General features: G+C 36.8%; 1 protein-coding gene across 2 annotated transcripts in view; it reads left to right on the top strand.

The window, feature by feature from the left end:
* RAB38 (RAB38, member RAS oncogene family) overlaps nucleotides 1-22,096 on the top strand; it is a 183,744-nt gene that overhangs the window by 78,524 nt on the left and 83,124 nt on the right. For both annotated transcript variants that reach the window (XM_037841007.1, XM_037841006.1), the window contains one exon: nucleotides 15,857-15,901. The gene's annotated coding sequence lies outside the window, so the exon portion shown is untranslated. The remainder of the gene's footprint in view (nucleotides 1-15,856; nucleotides 15,902-22,096) is intronic.

Raw genomic sequence — 22,096 nt, 5'->3', positions numbered from 1 at the left:
TTGTTTATGCACTCATCCATTGATGGACAGTTGGGCTGTTTATATCTCTTGGTGATCATGAATAGTGCCACTATAAATATCAGCATGCAAATATCCTTTTGTGTACCTGCCTTCAGTTCATGTAATATGTACTTAGAAATGGGATTGCTGGACCATATGGCAATTCTATACTTAGCTTCCTGAGAAATGACCACACTGCCTTCCAGAGTGGTTATACCATTCTACATTCTCAACAAAAGTGAATAAGTATGCCTCTTTCTCCACATCCTATCCAGTACTTGTAGTTTTCTGTTTTTCATTTTGTTTTCTTGTTTTTGTTGTTGTTGTTGTTTTTAGTGGCCATTATAATGGGTGTGAGGTGATATTTCATTGTGGTTTTGATTTGCATTTCCTTAATAGCCTGTGAAGTTGAGCATCTTTTCACATGCTTTTGAGCCATTTGTATTTCCTCTTTGGAAAAGAGTCTGTCCATATCTTGTGCCCATTTTTAGATTATATTGTTTGTCTTTTTGTTGTTAAGTTGTAGGATCTCTTTATATATTCTAGATATTAAACCCTTTTCTGATATGTGGTTTCAAATATTGTCTCCTATTGCATAGGCTGTCTTTTTACTTTTCTAACAAAATTCTTTGATGCTCAAAAGTGTTCAGTATGAGGAGTTCCCATTTATCTATTTCCTTTCTCATTGCTTGAGCTTTGGGTATAAGATGTAGGAAACCACCTCCTATCACCAGAGCTTTAAGATATTTCCCTACATTTTCTTCATAAAATTTTATGTTCTTAGCCCTAATGTTTAGGTATTTTCTCCATTTTGAGTTAACTTTTTTAAGATGTGAGATAGGGGTTGTCTTTCATTCTTTTGGATCTGGATTTCCTGTTCTCCAAGCACAATTTATTGAAGAGGCTGCTCTGTCCCAGTCAAGTTGATGTGACTGCCTTATCAAAGATCAACTGTCCATAGATGAGAGAATCTATTTCTGAACACTCAGTTCATTTCCTTGCCCAGTACATCTATCTTTATGCCCATACCATGCTTGTTTGATGACTGTAGCTTCATAATATACTTAAAGTCAGGTAGTGTAAGCCTCCCCTCCACCTTCACTCCTCTGTCTCAAGATATTTTTAGCTATTCAGGAAACCCTGCTCTTCCAGATAAATTTGATTATTGTTTTTTCTATTTCTGCAAATTAAGTTGGTATTTTACTTGATATTGCATTGAATCTATATATCAACTTGGGTGGAATTGACATCTTAGCTATATTTATTCTTCCTTCCATGAACACGGTATGTCCTTTCATTTATTTAGATATTCTTTGATTTCTTTTAGCAATGTTTTTGTAGTTTTCTGTATATGTCTTTTGTGGCCTGGGTTAAATTTATTCCTAAATATTTGATTCTTTTGGTTGCTTTTGTAAATGGAATTTTTTTCTTGATTTCCTCCTCAGATTGCTCATTACTAGTGAATAAAAACACTACTGACTTCTGCATGTTGATCTTGTACCCTGCCTCTTTGCTGTGCTTATTTATTAGCTCTAGAAGCTTTGCTGTAGATTTTTCAGGATTTTCTACATATAGTATCATGTCATCTGCAAACAGTGGAAGTTTATCTCTTCCTTTATGATTTGGATGCCTTTCATTTCTTTTTCTTTTTAATTTAATTTATTTGAGATTGTTCACATACCATACAATCATCCAAAGTGTACATTCAGTTGTTCACAGTACCCTTATATATTTGTGCATTCATCACCACAATTATTTTTTCAATTTTTAGAACATTTTCATTACTCCAGAAAAGAAATAAAAATAAAAAAGAAAATTCAAATCCTCCCATATCCCTAACCACCCCCCTTCATTATTGACTCATAGTGGTGGTATAGTACATATGTTACTGTTGATGAAAGAATATTAAAATACTACTAACTGTAGTACATAGTTTCCAATAGGTATATGTTTTCCCTATATACCCCTCTATTATTAACTTCTAGTTATAGTGATGTACGTTTGTTCTAGTTCATGAAAGAGATTTCTAATATTTGTACATTGTCCACCACAAGATTCACTGTTTTATATATTCCCATATTTTAACCTCCAACTTTCCCTCTGGTGGCATATGTAACTTTAAGCTTCCTCTTTCCACCACATTCACACACCATTCAGCACTGTTAAGTATTCTCACAATAGCATGCTACCTTCACCTCTGTCCATGTCCAAAATGAATTTAATTTTTTTTCCATCAGCCCCACCTTCTCTCCACTGGGAATGACCTCAGGGTACTTTGTTGCTTGTTAGGGATTTGTCTATGTAGCTTGTATTCAGCAGTTCACATTTGTTAATTAAAACCCCAGTTGGAGCTAGGTTGAGCTATGTTCACTTGCTCCAGGAATGCTGCTTTCTCCCACAGTGAAGTCTTGCAGCTCAGCCTGCTGTGGGGGGTGGGGGATCTTGCCATGGTCGTGCAGTTTTTACTTACAGCTTTTATGTTGCTATCTCAGCCATTGCACCCATTCCATGTTGAATAAATTCCCTTCTATTCCTATCCTTTTAAGTGTTTTCAACAAGAAAAGATGTTGAATTTTGTCATGTGGTTTTTGAATTTTGATCATGTGGTTTTCCCCCTTTAATTTATTGATGTGGTATATTAAATTAGTTGCTTTTCTTCTATTGAACCAGCTTTGCATACATGGAGTCAATCCCACTTATTCATGGTGTATAATTCCTTTGATGTGCTGCTGGACTAGATTTGTGAATATTTTGTAGAGGATTTTTGCATCTATATTCATTAAAGAGATTGGTCTGTAATTTTCTTTTCTTGTAGTATCTTGTCTGGCTTTGATATTAGGGTGATATTAGCTTCACAGAATAAGTTAGGTAGCTTTCCCTTCTCTTCAGTTTTTTTGAAGAGTTTAAGCAGGATTGGTACTAATTCTTTCTTGAATGCTTGTACCATATGAACCTCTGGTCCTGGAATTTTCTTTTTTGGGAGCTTTTTGATGACTGATTCAATCTCTTTACTTGTGATTGGTTTGTTGAGGTCATCTATTTCTTCTCAAGTCAATGTTGATTGTTCATGCTTTTCTAGGAAGTTTTCCATTTCATCTGCATTATCTGTTTTACTAACATATAGTTGCTCATAGTATTCTCTCATTATCTCCTTTATTTCTGTGGGGTGAGTAGTTATGTCCCCTTATCAATTTCTGATTTTATATATTTGCACCCCCTCCCCTCTTTTTCTTGTCAGCCTAGCTAAAGGTCCATCAATTTTGTTGATTTTCTAAAAAACCAACTTCTGGTTTTGTTGATTCTTTATTTCTTTCCTTCTGTTTGCTTTGGGCTTAGTTTGCTGTTCTTTCTCTAGTTCCTCCAGGTGAGCAGTTAATTCCTCAAATTTTGCTCTTTCTTCTTTGTTAATATAGGCATTTAGGGTAACAAATTTCCCTCTCAGCACTGCCTTTGTTGCATCTCATAAGTTTTGATATGTTGTGTTTTCCTTGTCATTTGCTTCAAGACATTTACTGATTTCTTATGTAATTTCTTCCTTGACCCACTGTTTGTTTTAGAGTGTGTTGTTTAACTTCCACGTTTCTGTTAGCTAAAGGTGCTGAAATACAATATACCATAAATGGATTAGCTTTTACAAAGGGAATTTATTAGGTTACAAATTTACAGTTCTAAGGCCATGAAAGTGTCAAATAAGAGGATACTGTTCTGGTTTGCTAATGATGCTGGTTAAGCAAAATACCAGAAATGGATTGGCTTTTATAAAGGGGGTTTATTTGGTTACAAAGTTACAGTCTTATGGCCATGCAAATGTCCAAACAAAGGCATTAACAGTAGGGTAACTTCACTGATGAACACTGATGGCATCTGGAAAACCTCTGTTAGCTGGGAAGGCATGTGGCTGGTATCTGCTTGCTCCTAGGTTGTGTTTCAAAATGGCATTCTCCTAAATATCAGTGTCAGCTTTCACTGGCCATCTTCTAAATGTCTCTTTAAGCTGCAGCACTCAGCTTCTGTCTGAGTTCTTATATAGGACTCCAGTGATTATATGAAAGACCCACACTGAATGGGCAGGCACATTTCCATAGAAACATTCAATTAAGAGGTTACACCCTAATCAAAGGTGTCACTCACGGTTGGGTCAGTCACATCTCCATGGGAACACTCAACTAAAAGGCTCCAACCTAATCAATACTAATACATCTGTCCCCACAAGTTTGCATCAAAGAACATAGAATTTTGGGGGGCATAATATATCCAAACCAGCATAGTTACCTTCACCAAAAAAAGGCCAATGGCACCCACACCGTGTCAGCTGGGAAAGCACATGGGCGGCATTTGCTGGTCCTTTGCTCCCAGATTGCATTGCTTTCAGCCCCTGATTCCAGTGACATTTTCTTTAAGCATCTGTGGGTTCTCACTTAGCTTCTCCAGGACAAGCTCTGGGCTTCCTCTCTTAGCTTAGCATCTCCAAACATCTTTCTGCCTGCATCTCCAAGTTTCTGGATCTGTGTTGGTTCTGAGCCCTCTTCAAAATGCCTCTGCCTTTTATCCTCTCATAGAGAACAGCACCCTGAATGGGTGGGGTTACATCTCCATGAAAATAATTCAATCAAAATATCCCACCTACAATTGGGTGGGTCACATCTCCATGGAAACAACCCAGTCAAAAGATACCATTCACAGACTGAAAGTATCTTCTTGAACAAAAGGGGGATGCAAAATGAGATGAAATAGTTTCAGTGGCTGAGAGATTTCAAATGGAGTCGAGAGGTCACTCTGGTGGACATTCTTATGCACTATATAGATAGCACCTCTTAGGTTTTAATGTATTGGAATAGCTAGAAGTAAATACCTGAAACTACCAAACCCCAACCCAGCAGCCTGGACTCCTGAAGACAATTATATAATAATGTAGATTACAAGGGGTGACAGTGTGATTTTGAAGACCTTGTGGATCACATCCCCTTTATCTAGTGTATGGATGAGTAAAAAAATGGGGATAAAAACTAAAGGACAAATGGGGTGGGATGGGGGATGATTTGGATGTTCTTTTTTCACTTTTATTTTTTATTTTTGTTCTGGTTCTTTCTGATGTAAGGAAAATGTTCAGAGATAGATTGTGGTGATGAACGCTTAGCTATGTTACCATACTGTGGATAGTTGATTGTATACCATGGATGATTGTATGGTGTGTGAATGTACTTCAATAAAATGGAATTTAATTAAAAAAAAAAGATACCACTCACAATAAGTTCTTCCCCACAAGACTGGATGAAAAGTACATGGATATTCTGGGGGTATGTAATAGATCCAAATCACTACACTCCATATATCTGTGAATTTTCTGGCCTTCACCTGTTAATGATTTCCAACTTCTTTCTATTATGATCCAAGAGAGTGTTTTGTATAATTTTGATCTTTTTAAATTTATTGAGACTTGCTTTGTGACCCAACATGTGTTCTATTCTGTAGGATGATGCAGAAGCACTTGAGAAACTGTGTATCCTGCTGTTGTGGGGTGTAATGTTCTGTAAATGTCTGTTAAGTCTAGTTCATTTATTGTACAATTCAAAATCTCTATTTCCTTATTGATCCTCTGACTAGATGTTCTATCCACTGATGAGAGCAGTGTATTGAAGTCTCCAACTATTATTGTAGGCATCAACTTCTCACTTCAGTATTGTCAGTTTGTGCCTCATTTATTTTTGGGCACTCTGGCTTGGTGTGTAAATATTTATGGTTATGTCTTCTTGGTAAACCATCCCTTTTATTAATACATAATATCCTTCTTTGTCTCTTTTAATTGTTTTACATTTGAAGTCTAATTTGTCTGATATTAATACAGCTACCCACCCTCTTTTCTAGTTGTTGGCTTGAAATATATTTTTCCAACCTTTTATTTTCAACTTATTTCAGATCTTGGATGTAAAATGAGTCTCTTGTAGACAGCATATAGATGAGTCTCATTTTTTAATCCATTCTACCAGTCTATGTCTTTTGATTGGAGAGTTTAATCCATTAACATTTAATATTGTTACTGTAAAGTAAGTACTTTCAGCAACCATTTTCTCTTTTGGATTTATATGTTATATCTTATTTTTCTTCTCTCTCTCTTTTTACCTTTACTGATAGTCTTCATTTCTACACTGTTCTCCAGACTTCTCTCTCTTGTCATTTCCTATCTGTCTGTAGTGCTCCTTTTGGTATTTCTTATAGAGCCGGTCTCTTGTTCACAAACTCTCTTGGTGACTGTTTTCCTGATAATATTTTAAACTCTCCCTCATTTTTGAAGGACAGTTTTGTCAAATGGAGAATTCTTGGTTGGCAATTTTTCTTTCAGTATCTTAAATATATCATGCCACTCCCTTCTCACCTCCATGGTTTCTGTTGAGATATCCACACATAGTCTTTGCGCTTCCCTTATATGTGATGGATCACTTTTCTCTTCCTGCTTTCGGAATTCTCTCTTTGTCTTTGAAATTTGACAATCTGATTATTAAATATCTTGGATTTGGTCTATTGGGGTCTATACTGTTTTGGGTATGCTGGGCTTCTTAGATCTTTAATTTTATGTCTTTCATAAAAGATGGGAAATTTTCAGTGATTATTTCCTTCATTATTCTTTCTGCCCTTTTTCCCTTCTCTTCTTCTTCTGGGACACCCATAACATGTATATTCATGTGCTTCATGTTGTCTTTCAATTCCCTGACACCTTGCTCATTTTTTCCATTCTTTTCCCTATCCATTCTTTTTTGTGTAGAATTTCAGATGTACTGTCCTCTAGTTCACTAATCATTTCTTCTGTCTCTTCAAATCTGGCGTTGTAAGTCTCTGTTGTGTTTTTCATCTCTTCCATTGCTTTCCCATAGGTTCTTCCATTTGTTTTTTCAAACTTTCAAATTTTTCCTTATGTTCGCCCAGTTTTTTCTTTATATCCTTCATCTCTTTTGCCATGTCTTCCCTCAACTCATTGATCTGATTTTTTAATTGCTTTAGCATGTTTGTTTGGACATCTTTAATTAGTTGTTTCAAGTCCTGTATCTCATTTGAAGTGTTAGTTTGTTCCTCTGACAGGGCCATAACTTCGTTTTTCCTAGTGTGACTCATAATTTTTCTATTTTCATTTATTAGTTTATTCTAGATGTCATTCTCACTCTTTTACCTAGGGTTTTCTTTTTGGTTGATTTTGTTCTCTATCTGTTTTTTTTTTTTTTTTTTTTTGGTGTTCAGTTCAACTTATTCTAGACCTCTAGCATAGCTTCCATTTAACTGATTAGAATTTTTCAGCTCTTATTCTGGTTCTTTCCCTGCCTATATGGAAACTTTTTGTTCTTGTTGTTGAGGAGAGTCTACACAGATATGATCAACTACAATCAGATTTTCCCAAACCCAACAGGCTCTCAGGAGGAGGGTGTAGTCAGTATCAAGTTTCTCTGAGGATGAGACCCAGAAGATTGTCAGACTTTCCTGTGATGCCTCTAGACTCTGTGTTTTTCCTATCTTGCCCAGCAGGTGGTGCTTGTTAGCTTGCAGCTCCCCACTGGCATAAAGAGGTGTGGTCCCTTTAATTCTCCACAGACACTGTCCCTGCCAGGACCATGTTTGAGATAGATGCTGAGGTAGAAGTTAAGCTTAAGCCATTTCTGAATTCTTTTTTAATCCCAGCCCCTGGGGTCTGAATTCTCTGAAGGGGGGCTGCCACTTGAGCTGGGCCCTACCCTCCTTTTCTTGGGGAAGATACACCCTTCAAGGAAGTATCTCCTTCACTTAACTCCTTACTTTGTCTCTCAGACCTATCTTAACTCCACCCTTGCCTGGGTCAGTGCTCACAATTGAAAATGCCTGGGGCTTTCTCTAACGAGCTACTTGGAATGGTTTTATAGAAAAAATAAAAGTAATCCCCTTTTCAGAGCTAGTCCTCAGTCCTCAATGTTTACTAGTCAAGAGTCAGGGTTGGTGCCCAGTTCTATGTGCCCCTTTTCTTGGGGTGCAGCCCTTTTCTAGTATTCTGAGCTTGGACAACTCCAAAAGCCTATTTTATTTTATTTTATTCCATTGGCCCCACATCCTCTGTGTGGGGAGAGACCTTTGTGTTTCTTTCTTGCTTGCTTCAGGTTTATCTGTGCTCATAGCTTGCATTGTAGTCCAAATTTGTTAATTAAAACTGCAATTGGAGCTTGGTTTAACTACCTTCCCTTGCTCCTAGTAAAGACTACTTCTTTTTCCCATAGGAAGTGTTCCAACTCAGCCTGCCATGCTAGTAGGAAGGGGTGCCAGCCCCTGCAGATTGGGAGATTTATTTACAGATCTATGCTTTGATTTTGCCCTTCTACCAATTCCAGACTGGTGTATGATGTTTGTGTGGTCATGGATGTCCCCCAAACTGTTGTTCCAGGCATTTCCTGACTATTTACTAGCTGCTCTAGAGTACTAACTAAATTCCACACCTTCCTATGCCACCATCTTGCCCTGCCTCAACTTCATACTTATTTTTAAAGTCATTATTTGATAACTCTAATATATGGATCACCTTTGGTCTATTGTTTACCTTGATAGTTCATGTTTTCTTGCTTCTTCTCAAATCTAGATTTCTTTTCATTGTGGTCATTGGGCTACAGATGATTACATCTTTTAACAGACAGGATTCTCCTTTCCTCTGTTAGGCTTATAAGATAAGACTTATCACCTTAATCTAATTAGGGATTGGTCTGGATTGTAGATATATTGCATTAAGATTCAGTCTACCACTAGTTTGTTCTTATTCCTTAGAGCACTTCCCCTCAGGATGTAGATTGAGAAGTTGGCATGTTTTTGTCTCTTCATTACTGAAAAACTATGGGAGATCCAATTCTATTCTTTAGCTGCCTAGTTGACACAACTTCAAAATCTGGCAGATTTCTTGAGGGAGAGAGATTGACTGTGTTCTGAGACCAGCCTCCTCCCACAGGTACTTCTTTATCTAATCATGTAAGACTAAGGAAGTTTTAACTTTCCCTTATAGAGTCTTCCGTGTAACTCCCAACTTCCTGTGCAGCTTCATAACACCCCCCCCCCCCCCGCTCCATGAGGGGATATGAGGCTCCTTGAGTTTTCAATTTGTTTTCTACCAACTCTACATGATTGCTAAAAGCTTTATGATTTCTCTTTCCCTCATAATAGGTCCTATACCTGGGACCTGCTCTCAGAACTGGCAGATGGCCCTGGGGTGGGGGTTGGGGGACAATGACTTGAGATTATCAGTTCACTTGGTAGGGGAACTCCTCTCTCAGGAATTTTAATCTAGTTCTTGTTGTTCCCACAGCAATTTAATGCCTTTAAAATTAGGATATGCATAATTTATCTGAATCTTTCCAGCATTAAATTTAGTATTTTTTTCCAGTGGGAGCATAGGTGTGATCCAATCTACTACATTTTTTAAATTTAGTTTTATTGAGATATATTCATATACCATACAATCATCCATGATGTACAATCAGCTGTTCACAGTACCATCATACAGTTGTGCATCCGTCACCCAAATCAATTTTTGAACATTTTCCTTCCTCCAAAAAGAATAAAAATAAGAACAAAATAAAAGTAAAAAAGAACACCCAAACATTCCATCCGTCATCCTACCCAATTTTTCATTCAGTTTTTGTCCCCATTTTTCTACTCAGCTGTCCATATACTAGATAAAGGAAGTGTGAGCCACAAGATTTTCAGTTACACAGTCACACCATATAAGCTACGTAGTTAACACAACTGTCTTCAAGAATCAAGGCTACTGGGTTGCAGTTTGAGTTTGAGTTTCATTTCTCTTTCCCCTTTTGGTCAAGAATATTTTCTCAATCCCATGATGCTAGGTCCAGGTTCATCCCCAGGAGCCATGTCCCACATTGCCAGGGAGATTTACACCCCTGTGAGTCATGTCCCATGTAGGGCCGAGGGCAGTCAGCTCACCTGCTGAGTGAACTTAGAGAGAGAGAGGCCACATCTGAGCACAAAGAGGTTCTCTGAGGGAAACACTTAGGCACACTTATAAGTAGGCTTAGCACCTCCATCACAGTAACAAGCTTTATAAGGGCAAGCCCCAAGATTGAGGTCTCATCCTACAAAATTGTTAGTCTTCAATGTTTGTGAGAGTATCAGTAATAACCCAGGTGGGGAAGTCCATTTCTGCATTTTTTCCCAGTTCCTCAGAGATGCTCTGCAAATATGTTTTTATTCTCTGCCCAAACTACTTTGGGATGTATCAGGATTTCACACTAACCTGTACAAACCTACCAGATTTCACTTCCTATTCAAAGTTACATGTAATTATCAACCTACTACATTTGAAAGCATAAGTCCTTTGCTCTATTAATTTTTTTATCATATTTTAAAATTGTAGAATATAACATATATACATAGAGGTGACATCTTTCCAAGTGAAACTCAACAAGTAGTTAGAGAACAAATTTCAAAGAATATTTTAGTTTACAGTGCCACGGTTTCAGTTACTTCCTTTTTGTGAAGCATAACATGTATACAAAAAAGATAATACGTTTCAAAGTAACACATAGCATCCTTTGAAATTTGTTCTATATCTACTTGTTAAATTGTAATTTGTAAGCTATCACCTTTTTGTATTTATGTTATATTTCAAAAAAAGTTGTAAGACACAACTTTGGAAATTTCCAATAAAACTATTTGTTAGAGCATACTTTGCTCTATTAATTTTTAAAAATTATACTCTTTTATTAATTAAGTCTTCCCTAATTTTATGAATCTTCTCTTAAATTAGGAATTTCTTGTATTAGGGATATAATCACTAAACTGATTTTACCTAAATAGATTATTTTCACTGAGAAGCAGGGTGAAATTAAAAGAATTTCTTTGAAATTGAATTTCCATATTTGGTAAACATGAATTAACATTAGCAGAGTTGTGAAAATAATATAATATGCATGAAAGGACTTTGGAAAAAATAAGAGAATATCCAAATGAGAAGTTTTTTTTTTTTTCCAAGAACAATATGCAGGTAATGGAACAATTTGAAAAGTAGAATGACCTCCCTTTATGCCATCTTTTTGTGAGAACTTTAGGGATATAGTGTTCAAAGTATAGTTACTATGGCAGTTTGTATATATTATGTCCCCTAGAAAAAGCCATGTTCTTTGATGCAGTCTTGTGGGGGCAGATGTAGTAGTGTTGATTAAGTTGGAACCTCTGGATTAGGTTGTTTCCATGGAGATGTGACCCACCCAACTGTAGGTGATAACTCTGATTAGATAATTTTCATGGAGGTGTGGCCCACCTATTGAGCGTGGGCCTTGACTAGTTTATTAGAGCCCTATATAAGAGCTCAGACAGAAGGAGCTCACTGCTGCAGCCTACAGAGGAACATCCTGGGAGAAAGATATTTTGAAACCAGAACTCTGGAGCAGATGCTAGCCATGTGCCTTCTTAGCTAACAGAGGTTTTCCGGACGTCATTGGCCATCCTCCAGTGAAGGCACCCGATTGCTGATGTGTTACCTTGGACACTTTATGGCCTTAAGACTGTAACTGTGTAACCAAATAACCCCCTTTTATAAAAGCCAATCCATTTCTGGTGTTTTGCAGAATGGCAGCATTAGCAATCCAAAACAGTTACCAATACCTTTTCCCTAAACAAAGGGTTTTTAGACAAATATTCAATTCCAAAAAGAAAATAAAAACATCATTTATTGAGCATCTTTTTCCTTTTACATCCAAGTACTTTCATATAAATTACATCATTGAATTTTCACACAGAGTCCCAAACATTTTTAAAATGGTACAATTCAGACTGGAAAGGGTTAAGTATTTTACATAAATTCACATACTTAATGGACTGAAGGGCCTGCATTCAAAACTCTGTAAAAAACTACAAACCTGAGCTCTTTGAAGCACACCAAAAGGACCTTTTCTTAGCACACTCTTACTAGGAATTGAAATGAGATGATAAATCAAGGCCTCTCATTGGAGTCTATTCAGTGACAGTTGCAGCATGAAGTACATAAAGAAAGATTGGATAATGTTTCCTATTGTAATTGCATGGCCAACAAATCTCATTTGTCTGGAGGTTGAAAGAAATCATTACAGATGTCTCCCTCTGAAGTCATATTTTCTCTGAACTACAAACCACATGTTAATTATGTATGATAATACTAGTATGTTAAGTTAGTCTTGAATTAGTTAATGTTTAGAATTTTAGGTTTGGATTGCCTATAAACTAATTAAAATTCATAACATTTTTGAAATTAGGACAAATCTATTTAAGAAGAGTGCAAATTCATGAAATTATATACCATTTTTAAAGGGTAGAGTACTGATGTACAGGACTCTGGCATTTTTTCATTAAATATCATAAGCTTATTTATTGCAATTATTAAAAGAAATTTCCTTCACTGATTTTAGGAATTCATGAATCCTTACTCAATACTTCAGTTTGTGCAGCTGGTATGCTACGGAAACTTAATTTTACAAATTAAATCTGTTCTTATATGTTGCAAGGGCAATACATTATTTAAAGAAATGTTTTGTAAAAAAAATTGTCTCTAACTTAATATTTCATATGAATATAAATTCGTTTTTCATACATTAAACTTGCTTAAGGAACGGAAACTATATTACAGATTTTCAGGACTCATATAAAAAGCATAGTACTCTGATATGTTGCTCATTGCTGTGAATATTCCTGCCCATGAGGCAGCAGTTAGTGAAGTCCAGGCTATTGCCTTGAGAGGGGATGCTACAGCAGAACAGGAGATAATTCTTAGCTTTGAGGTTCAGAATAGAACTTTGAAAGTCATAGCTGAGAAAAGAGTTTGAGAGAAAAGGCATTGAATTCCCATAGGCCAGTCTTTTAAGGACTTGGGATATAAAGTTAATACTATTTGTGTTAGTTAGGGTTCTCTAGGGAAACAGAACCAACAGGAGATATCTGTAAATATAAGATTTTATAAAAGTGTCTTATGCAACTGTGGTGATTCACGAGTCCAGATTCCATAGGGAGACCATGAGCTGGCAACTCCAATGAAAGTCTTTGATAAACTCCCCAGGAGAGACTGGCTGGCTGAATTAGTGAAAGTTCTCTCTTCTCCCTTAAAAGTCTCCAAATGATTGGATTAAACCCAGCTTATTGAATTCTCCCATTGCAGAAACACTCTCTTAGTTGATCATAGATGTAATCAGCCACAGATGCAATCAATTGACTGATGATTTAATAAACCAGCCTTCTGGTTTGTTAACCAGCCACGAAATACCCCTGCAGGAACAGTTAGGCCAGTGCTCACTTGGCCAGACAACTGGGCACCATCACCTGTCCAAGTTGACACATGAACCTAACCATCACATTATTAAAAATAGATTTTGAAGAACGCATGATGATGGAGTCTTTTGTTGTTATTCTTCTGAACTAGCAGAAGGAGAGTGGAAAGGCATAATCATATTCAAGCATGTATAACCAAAGAGAGGCTTCATACCTCATATAATTTAGAGGATTTAAAAAGCAGAAGTGACATGTGCCTTATTTCTAGTGCAGACCCCAACTAGTGTCAGGAACACAGAACTCCTCTCTGCCCCAGGGTGGTATGGAAGTGGTACAGCAGAAATATCTGATTGGCTGTCTAGCCTACTGGGTCCAAGGCTGCCTAAATAAGACTTTTGTGTGGCTCAACATGGCAAAGGAAAAAGTGCTTTCCCACGTCACCTAGAATTGCACAGCCATAGCAATGAGATCTAGCAACATACATGGGATTGGGACAAGCGTCCAATGCATTGTGGATAAAAGAAGTAGGGGCATTAGAAGAAACGTGCTGTAATGACATGTGGTGGTTTTCAGAATGTGGAATGCTTGAAATTGAGATTATGGCAGAGAGGCTGTGATTGAACAATGGCCATGACAATGAGTGGCTGAGGTGGGAAGGAGGAAGATACTACAGTTTTTTGTTTGTTTGTTTGTTTAAAAAAGGGAGTTTAAAGAGGTGAGAGGCCAGGTATTGGAAGGATTATTTCTGTTGTTATTGAAATAATTAAGAATTTTGACTGGAGTAGTGTGTAAAGAGTGATGGATAGACAGCATCTAAATATTCAAGGAAAAAGAGAATCCAAAGGTTATTGCAACAAGGGGTGATGGCGGCTGGTATCATCTGATTGTACAAGATTCAAAGCTGAGGAGTTTTAAGGAGAAGAGAGGAACAATGGTCTGGAAGTGGCAATGAGGACATTCAGGCTCAAAGTAATGAGGGGTTTGTAGGAGAGAAAGCAAGCAGCATTTGAGAGAGCTGTGGGGGAAACCACATCTTTGGGGAAAATCAATTTCCAGAAGGCATAGAGACTGTTCAGAGGCTATGATTTTGCTGATGACAGACTGGATATGAGTTCTTGAGTACATAGTCACAGGATTCCAAAGTTGAGGTCTAGGTGAGTGAGGGGATCAGATTAGGGGAGACAGAGCTATAAGTAGATGTGAATCCAGAAGAAAGAGAATGTCTTTCTGTTCTGAAGTGTGGGAGAGTAACTGACATGAACAGCAGTAAAGGCACAATGGAATTAGTTCTGAAGGGCTTTAAGGCAGTCAGCAGTAGTGGGGCTGTGAATACTGGTGGTTGTGTTGAGTGAAGAGAGGAGTAGGTGGTAGGTAAGAACAGGAATTAAGAAAAAAGAGAGGGAGTCCCCATGTAGGGAAGCAATCAGTGTTTGGTGATGCAACAAATTACAGAAGGGTGGGAAGATAGCCCAAAGGAGAGAGCAAGAAACATATTGACTCATGAAAGAAGCCTGAGTGGGCAATGCCCCAGTTCCTCAGCCAAGTTCTCACTGACAATCATTTACAAATTCTTAAATTTGGAAAAAGGTGGAATTTTTCAGCTTCCTATTACTGACTACAATAGGATTAAAACAATACAGTTCTTCCAGGTGTTTTCATTTGCTAAGAAGCTCAAAGCAGATACCATGAAATGCATTGGCTTTTAACAATGGGAATTCATTAGCTTACAAACTTACAGTTTTGAGACCATGAAAATGTCCAAATCGAGGCATCATCAAGATTGATGCTTTCTTCCTGAAGACTGGCTTCTGGTGATCCTGGATTCCTCTGTCACATGGCAAGGCACATGGTGGTCTGCTGGTCTCTCCCTTTCTTCTGGGTTTTGTTATTTTCATCTTCTTGCTTCCTGTGGCTTCTCTCTGTCTCTCTCTCTCCATCCCATTTTTACTACAGTAAGAGGATTAAAGCCCACTCTGAATGAGGTGGGTCACACCTTAATTTAAGTACCCTCACCAAAAGGTCCTACTTACAATGGGTCCACATCCACAGGAATGGATTAGCTTTAAGAACATGATTTTCTTGGGTACATACAGTTCCAAACCACACAAGAAATTAATTTTCAGTAAGGCCCTCTTTTAAAAATAGATAGCTATGAAAATGAATTCAATCTTGGTTTCAATGCAGCTGATTTAAAGCTTTGCTGAGTAATTGCAAGGGCACTCAATTAAGCATTCAATCATTGGAAATTTAGCATAACTGTATTTACTAATTGCGTGGTTTTAAGGTTTCAAGTTCCATATCTTTGTCATTACTTGCAGTGAGGTTATTTTATCACCATAATTTATTGCAGGATATAAGGATAAATATGTGTTAATATGTGTTGAAGCCTTAGTTTGGACACTAAGGCCTTAGGACTAAATTTGTAACCTAAGAAATCCCCTTATAAAAGCAAAAAAAAAAAAAAAAAAAAAAAAAAAAGAATAAATATGATCAAAGTACCAATCAGGAAGGTAATGAGATGAAGTGCAAAAACTTAATGCTAATTTGAATATCCACAGTCTGTATGAGAACATTTTGTAATATATTTTTCATTTTTTGGTTTTAGGAAGAAGCTGAGTCTAAATAAATAAGTTCAATTACATTCACATAGGTAAGTAAACAGGTAAATTCAAATATGGTATTTAGTCCTAGTAAACATAATATATTACTTTTCTAGGTAATAATTATTCTGTGATGAAATTCAGAACCTGGTCCAGTTAGATTTTTTTTTTTTTTTTTTTTTTGGCTCTGGTTCTAAAGCACATGCACAGTCCCTGCTGCCTAGAATGATCTCCCTACCCCTTATAATTTAAGAAAATCCTATTTGCATTTAAAATTGAATGTGATCATCTCCTCTATAAAGTGTGTAAAGTGTACCTGATCCTCCTCTCTCCACTGTTTACCCCTCCAAAGTAATTAAATCATTCCAACCTCTGAATAATTTCTGGATTTTGTGGAGATGTATCTATATGTCTATATCTATATGTCTCACTGCAAAACAGTGAGATAAAAACAAATATAGACATATATTTGTTTTTATCTCACTGTTTTGCAATTTATTTACATGTGTGTCTTTCCTGGTAGATTATTTATGGGGATAAATTATGCCATTTCATCTGTACATTCACGACAGCATGTGGCGTAATAACAATTCTCAGCACGTACTCAATAGATTTTGTCAATTGAAATATGAGTGGCTTATGGTCTGATTTGCCACTTCCTTATTTTTTACCTATTTTTACATGTATGTATTTAATTAATACATATTGTTAAATAAGATAGAGTGCAAGACAGTGATGGATCAGATCAAACAAGTTCCTTGAGAGATTGAGTCTAGAGCAGGGGAAAAGGCATATGCCACATCTAAAGTGCCTCCATTCATGGAGATTTTTGTTTATAATTCTCTGAGGTGTGAGGGTATTTCAGGGTGGTATGTTTCCAACACCTCACCCTCTTCTACCTCCCTCTCTGTCCTGGTTCTCATTTCTTCTGGTCATGGGAAAACATCAGGCGCGGGAATTTCAGAAATGTAGAGCAAACCCTCTTACCACATGTTAAATTAGTGAAAGTTCTATATAATATTGTTTCTTAAGCCTAAGTAAACTATAGATAAAACTCCCTTAAATTGAAAACATTTTCTTGAATATCTAGAGTTGGCTTAACTCATTTTATTATAATGTTATTGAAATATGTATAAGGATAAAGCTGGGCATAAACTCCTTAGCTCTTTTAGAACTAAAAAAAAACAAAGCACATTTATAAATTAAATATATTGATCTAAAACTTATTTAATTAAAATTAAAATATTAATTAAATATGATTGGTTATGTTATTTTTGAAATTTAAATGCCAGTATTGAATTTAATACTACAAATATGTATTTGTTTATTCTATGCTTCACTTTTTCTGTACTCTATTTTGCAGTTTTGAATGTCAATACCATTACTTGAATATTTTTCATCACTATCATTTTATATATTTTTTAATACCAATATTTTTGTAACTATCAAAACATCATTTTAATGTGCCAGTTAATTTAATGGTGCATTATAAAATACAATGCTGGAAAATTTAAAGTATCATATAATAAAATTTCCTTCATTTCATATATACTACTAAACATATTGCCAATGAACTCATTTAAGTTGGTAACTACAAACAAATAATCTGCCCTGAGTATTTGCTTATAACCTGAACTGATTGTTTTGGCCTAGGTCCTTTTGAGTTATACACACCTCTAATAAAATAGTACTATGACAACTACTAGCTATTACATAGTACCAAACATTATAAACCCTAAATCAAACCAGGCTGCAAAAATCAGTGGCAGAATTGAATTTTCATTTGGTTTTCCAGATGATTCTTTTACTCCTGTTTGGTCTCCCTTGGGACTTCACTTCTGAGTATTGCATGTGGCTAGGAAACCTCCCTGAGTACTTCCTTCATCAAGACATAGTCTTCCTCTTGGTTATTGCTGCACATAACACACTGTATGCTCAAAATATCACATCATTTCTTTCTTTGAGAAAAGGGTAGGTGGCACAGTAGCAATTGCTGCCTAAGTACTTTTCCCTGAAAATATAGGGATTTCTGGACCTCTCTCTCTCAATTTACTAAGTTTTCCTGCCTTATCCAAAATAATCCGTGGGTCCTTCAAAGATTCTAGATCCACACAGTCCTCCAATATTTGGCTCTCTGTATGTTGTATTCCTGACTTGTTACAGGCATATAGTGTATTATAATTAAAGGTAGAAAGTTGAAAACACCATAAAGGAGTTTTATAACATAATATAACAAAGTTGTATAAGATTTCAGGTAAGGGAGTTGTTCCTTTTATTTGGGGTATCTGAAAAGATACAATGAGATACAGTAAATGAATGATACCCAGGCAAGCAAGCACAACATCAAAGTTGCTGTGGTGGTCATTTGCTGCTTTCCCATACCCCCCACCCAGCCTTCAGTTGCCTTCCCTATTTCTACTAATTTTTTTCTGCCTGACCACCAGGATCCGAGCCTAAACATTGCTCTGTGCAATTTAGAAAAAACAAAAGAATGCAGCCCAACAGCAGATTGCACTGTTTAACAAGCAAGGCATCATGTTTCTGAGCCCCCATTTTTTTTTCCATGTCTGGGTATCGCTGTTCAAAGCATAACATGCACAATTGTCTGTGGTGGCACTGACCACAATTCATTCAGACACATTCACACGGACTGATTTAAACCAATGAAATAAAAGGAGACATTAATGGGGGCTTTGGGAAATAAAAATTTTCTTTCTTCTATGGAAGCTATTAAAAAAAAAAGATACTTTATTCCTTTGGACATGAATAAGTAAGCATATAGTCTTAGTTCTACAGGTAAATATCATAGAGTCATGAGGTCTGGGGACTAGATCTAATAGAAAGCTATATTAGTTAAGATATAACAAACACACACAAATGGCTCAAACACAATACAAGTTTATTCCCAACTCACACCAAGTCCAAAATGGATGTTTTTGATTGGCAAGCTGTTTTCTTTTCTGTGGGGGAAATTTTTTTTCACAGGTTTATGGAAGTATAGTAGACATACAATAAACTGCATATACTTGAAGTATACCACTTGAGAAGTTTTGATATACGTATATACTTGTAAAGATATCACCACACTCAAGAAAATGAACTTATATATCACACAATTGTGATTTTGTAATTCTTCCCTCTGAGCCCTTCTCTTTCCCTTACCCTGTCCCTGGACAACCAGTGTTCTGCTTTCTGTTGCCATACATTAGTTTACATTTTTTAGAAATATATATATAGTATCATATATTGTATACTCCTTTTGTTTGTTTGGCTTCTTTCATACAGCATAATTATTTTGAGATTCATCTACACTGTTACATGTATTCATAGTTAGTCCCTTCTTATTGCTGAGTAGTATCCCTTGTAAGGATATACCAGTTTTATCTATTCACCAGTTGTTACAGATTGAATCATGTTCCCTACAAAGATATGTTCAAGTCCTTATCTGTGGTCCTGTGGGAGTGAACACATTTGTAAATGGGATCTGCGAAGAGCCTACTAAGATGGGGGTAAACCAAAATGGGATGGGCCTTAATCAGGTATTACAGGAGTCCTTAAAACCAAGGGAAATTTGGACATGGAAGTAGAAGCCAAGGGAGAAGACAAAAAGAGGCTTATTGCCATGTGACAGAGGCAGAGATCTAGTAATGGGTACCAGGAAGCTACCACCAGAAAGCCACAGATTTCTGAGAAGGCCTGGTCCTGCTGACACCTAGATTTTGGACTATGAGATAAGAAACTCCTGTTTAAGCCAACCAGTTTGTGGTGTTTGTTATAGCAGCCCTGGCAAACTAAGACACAACATGATGGACATTTTGGCTGTTTCCAGTTCAAGGCTATTACAGATAAAGCTGATATGATATTTCCATGTTCAGACTATATGGACAAATGTTTTCATTTCTCATGAGTAAACACCTAGGAGATGAACAGCTGGGTAATATATTTGGTGTATACTTTTTTATGAAAGGCCAAACTCTTTTCCAAAGTGGTTGCTCTATTTTACATTACCATCAATTTTTTTTTATTCTATATATTAAATTTAGTTTAGTTTCTATGATTTCAAATTCACTAATAATTTATTTTGCAATGATGAATTGACCGTTAAAACCATCCAGTGTATTTTTCATTTTGGCTGATGTAATTTTCACCTCTGGAAGCTCTATAATATGTTTTAAGTAGATTCTTAAGAATTTTCTGAACATATGGAATATAGTACAATTATTATTATAGTGTCTTATTTCATTATGTCAATTTTTCTGACTAGGTTTTCAATTGAATGATTTTTCTCTTCATTGTGGAATATATCTTCCATTTCTTTGCATACCTAATAGTTTTTTATTGGATGACAGACATTTGGGATTTTACCTTGTTAATTGCTGGATATTTTTATATTCCTATAAATATTCTTGAACATATTCTGGGGTGCAGTTATGCTGGTTAGAGACAATTTTATTCTTTCAGGTCTGGCTTTTAATATTTATTAGGCAGGACCAGAGAAGCATTTAGTCTATGGCTGACTTTGCCCCACTACTGAGACACTTCTGAAAACTTTGCCAAAGGCCCATAATTTTGAGGGTTTTCCAGACTAACTGGTGAGAAAAGACACTAATCCCAGTCCTGTGGGGTGAGGACTGTTCCTTCTAGATCGTACTTTTTCCAACCTCAGGTAGTTTGCTCAAACACACTTGCTTATCAGTACTTTGCTGAATACTCAGGGGTTACCTTCTGAATGCCTTCTTATATATCTCCCTGTGAAGCCCTCTCCTTTCTAATACTCTGTCCTGTGAACTCGAGTTACCATCACCATCTTCGCAATTCAGATGAACTGAGCTCTGCCTGGGTTCCTCCTCCTGAGCTGTGTTTTGGAAACTCTCTCAAGGCAACAGGGGCAGTTGTAGGGCTCCCTTTCTTTACTGTCTCTCATGGATCACTGTCCTTTGTTGCTTGATGTACGTGTCCAGTGTCCTGAAAACCATTGTTTCAAATGTTTTTTTATAGTTTATCGGTTGTTTCAGGCAGGAGGGTAAATCCAGTCCATGTTACTCCATCTTGATCAGAGGTAGAAGTGCCCAAACACCTTACATCTTGTTGTTTCACCATATTCAACACACAGCTTGCAAGATCTCTGTGGTCCTTTCCATCAAGCCTTAGAAAGAGAAAGAGCATGAAGGATCACATATGGGTAGCCTTTATAAGTCAAGTCTGAAAGTGGTTGCTCACATCTGCCCCATTTCCCTGGCCAGACTTCAGTCACGTGTCACCTCTGACTTAAAGGCCAGTGGGAAATAATAGTCAAGCTGTAAACCTAGGAGAAAATTGGAAATGGTTTTTGCTGAATGGCTAGTCAATCTCCACAACATTACACTTTTCTGGGAACCAATTATCTATTTTACTCCTCCTACCACATACAGAAGAAACTCACTACATCCTCAAAGGAGAGAACTCATAGTGCCATCCAATTATTATGATATTCAGAGGATTCTCTTTTCACTTCATCAAGTCTGAGTGTAGTTCCTGAAGGTCTTGCAGCATATAAATCAAAAAGTAAATACTTTGCTCCCCATGTCCACCCAATAATATGCTAGAGCAGGGATGGGATAACTGTAATTAAAGCATCCATTCAGATAAAGAAAAGAATGGGATTCTACTGTAGTTAGTGCTCCATGGCAAGTATGAAAATCCCACCTGGCAGGCATTGTGAGGTCCCTCTGCCCTAACAATCGGAAAGATGGGAAAGATACCTTGATTAGACTTTTATTCTGCTTTCTGAAAAAACTTTCTTGTTTTCTGTTTTGTGTGTGTGTGGGGGGGGGGGGTCTTGATTCCTCCCTCTGAGAGGCACATCTCTGTTAATTATCCTCCATTTCATGGTGACAGCTGAAGTTAGTTTTGGAGAGTAGTTCCCTTAATAGGGGCATCACACCACTTCTGGTATCAAAATTTAACCAAAGAAGGTAATGGCTTAAAGGACATAATAATTTATGTCCCTTTCACATAAAGTCCAAAATAGATGTTCCTTCATGGAGGTGGCACTCCTTACACTGGTGATTCAAGAACCCAGGATTGCCATCTTCTACATATGTCTTCTAAGATTGCAATGCTTTTCTCCATCAGCTCAAGGAAGGAGAAAATATGGAGGATCACACTTGGGAGAGGTTTATGGGCCAGGCCTGGAAGTAGACATGCCAATTCTGCCTAGCTCTACTTGGACAGAACTCAATCGTGTAGCCAAATCCAGTTGTAAG

This window comes from Choloepus didactylus, chromosome 6, assembly GCF_015220235.1.
Source record: "Choloepus didactylus isolate mChoDid1 chromosome 6, mChoDid1.pri, whole genome shotgun sequence".
NCBI classification, from domain to species: Eukaryota; Metazoa; Chordata; class Mammalia; order Pilosa; family Megalonychidae; genus Choloepus; species Choloepus didactylus.
This window is presented reverse-complemented; position numbering and strand designations above follow the sequence as displayed.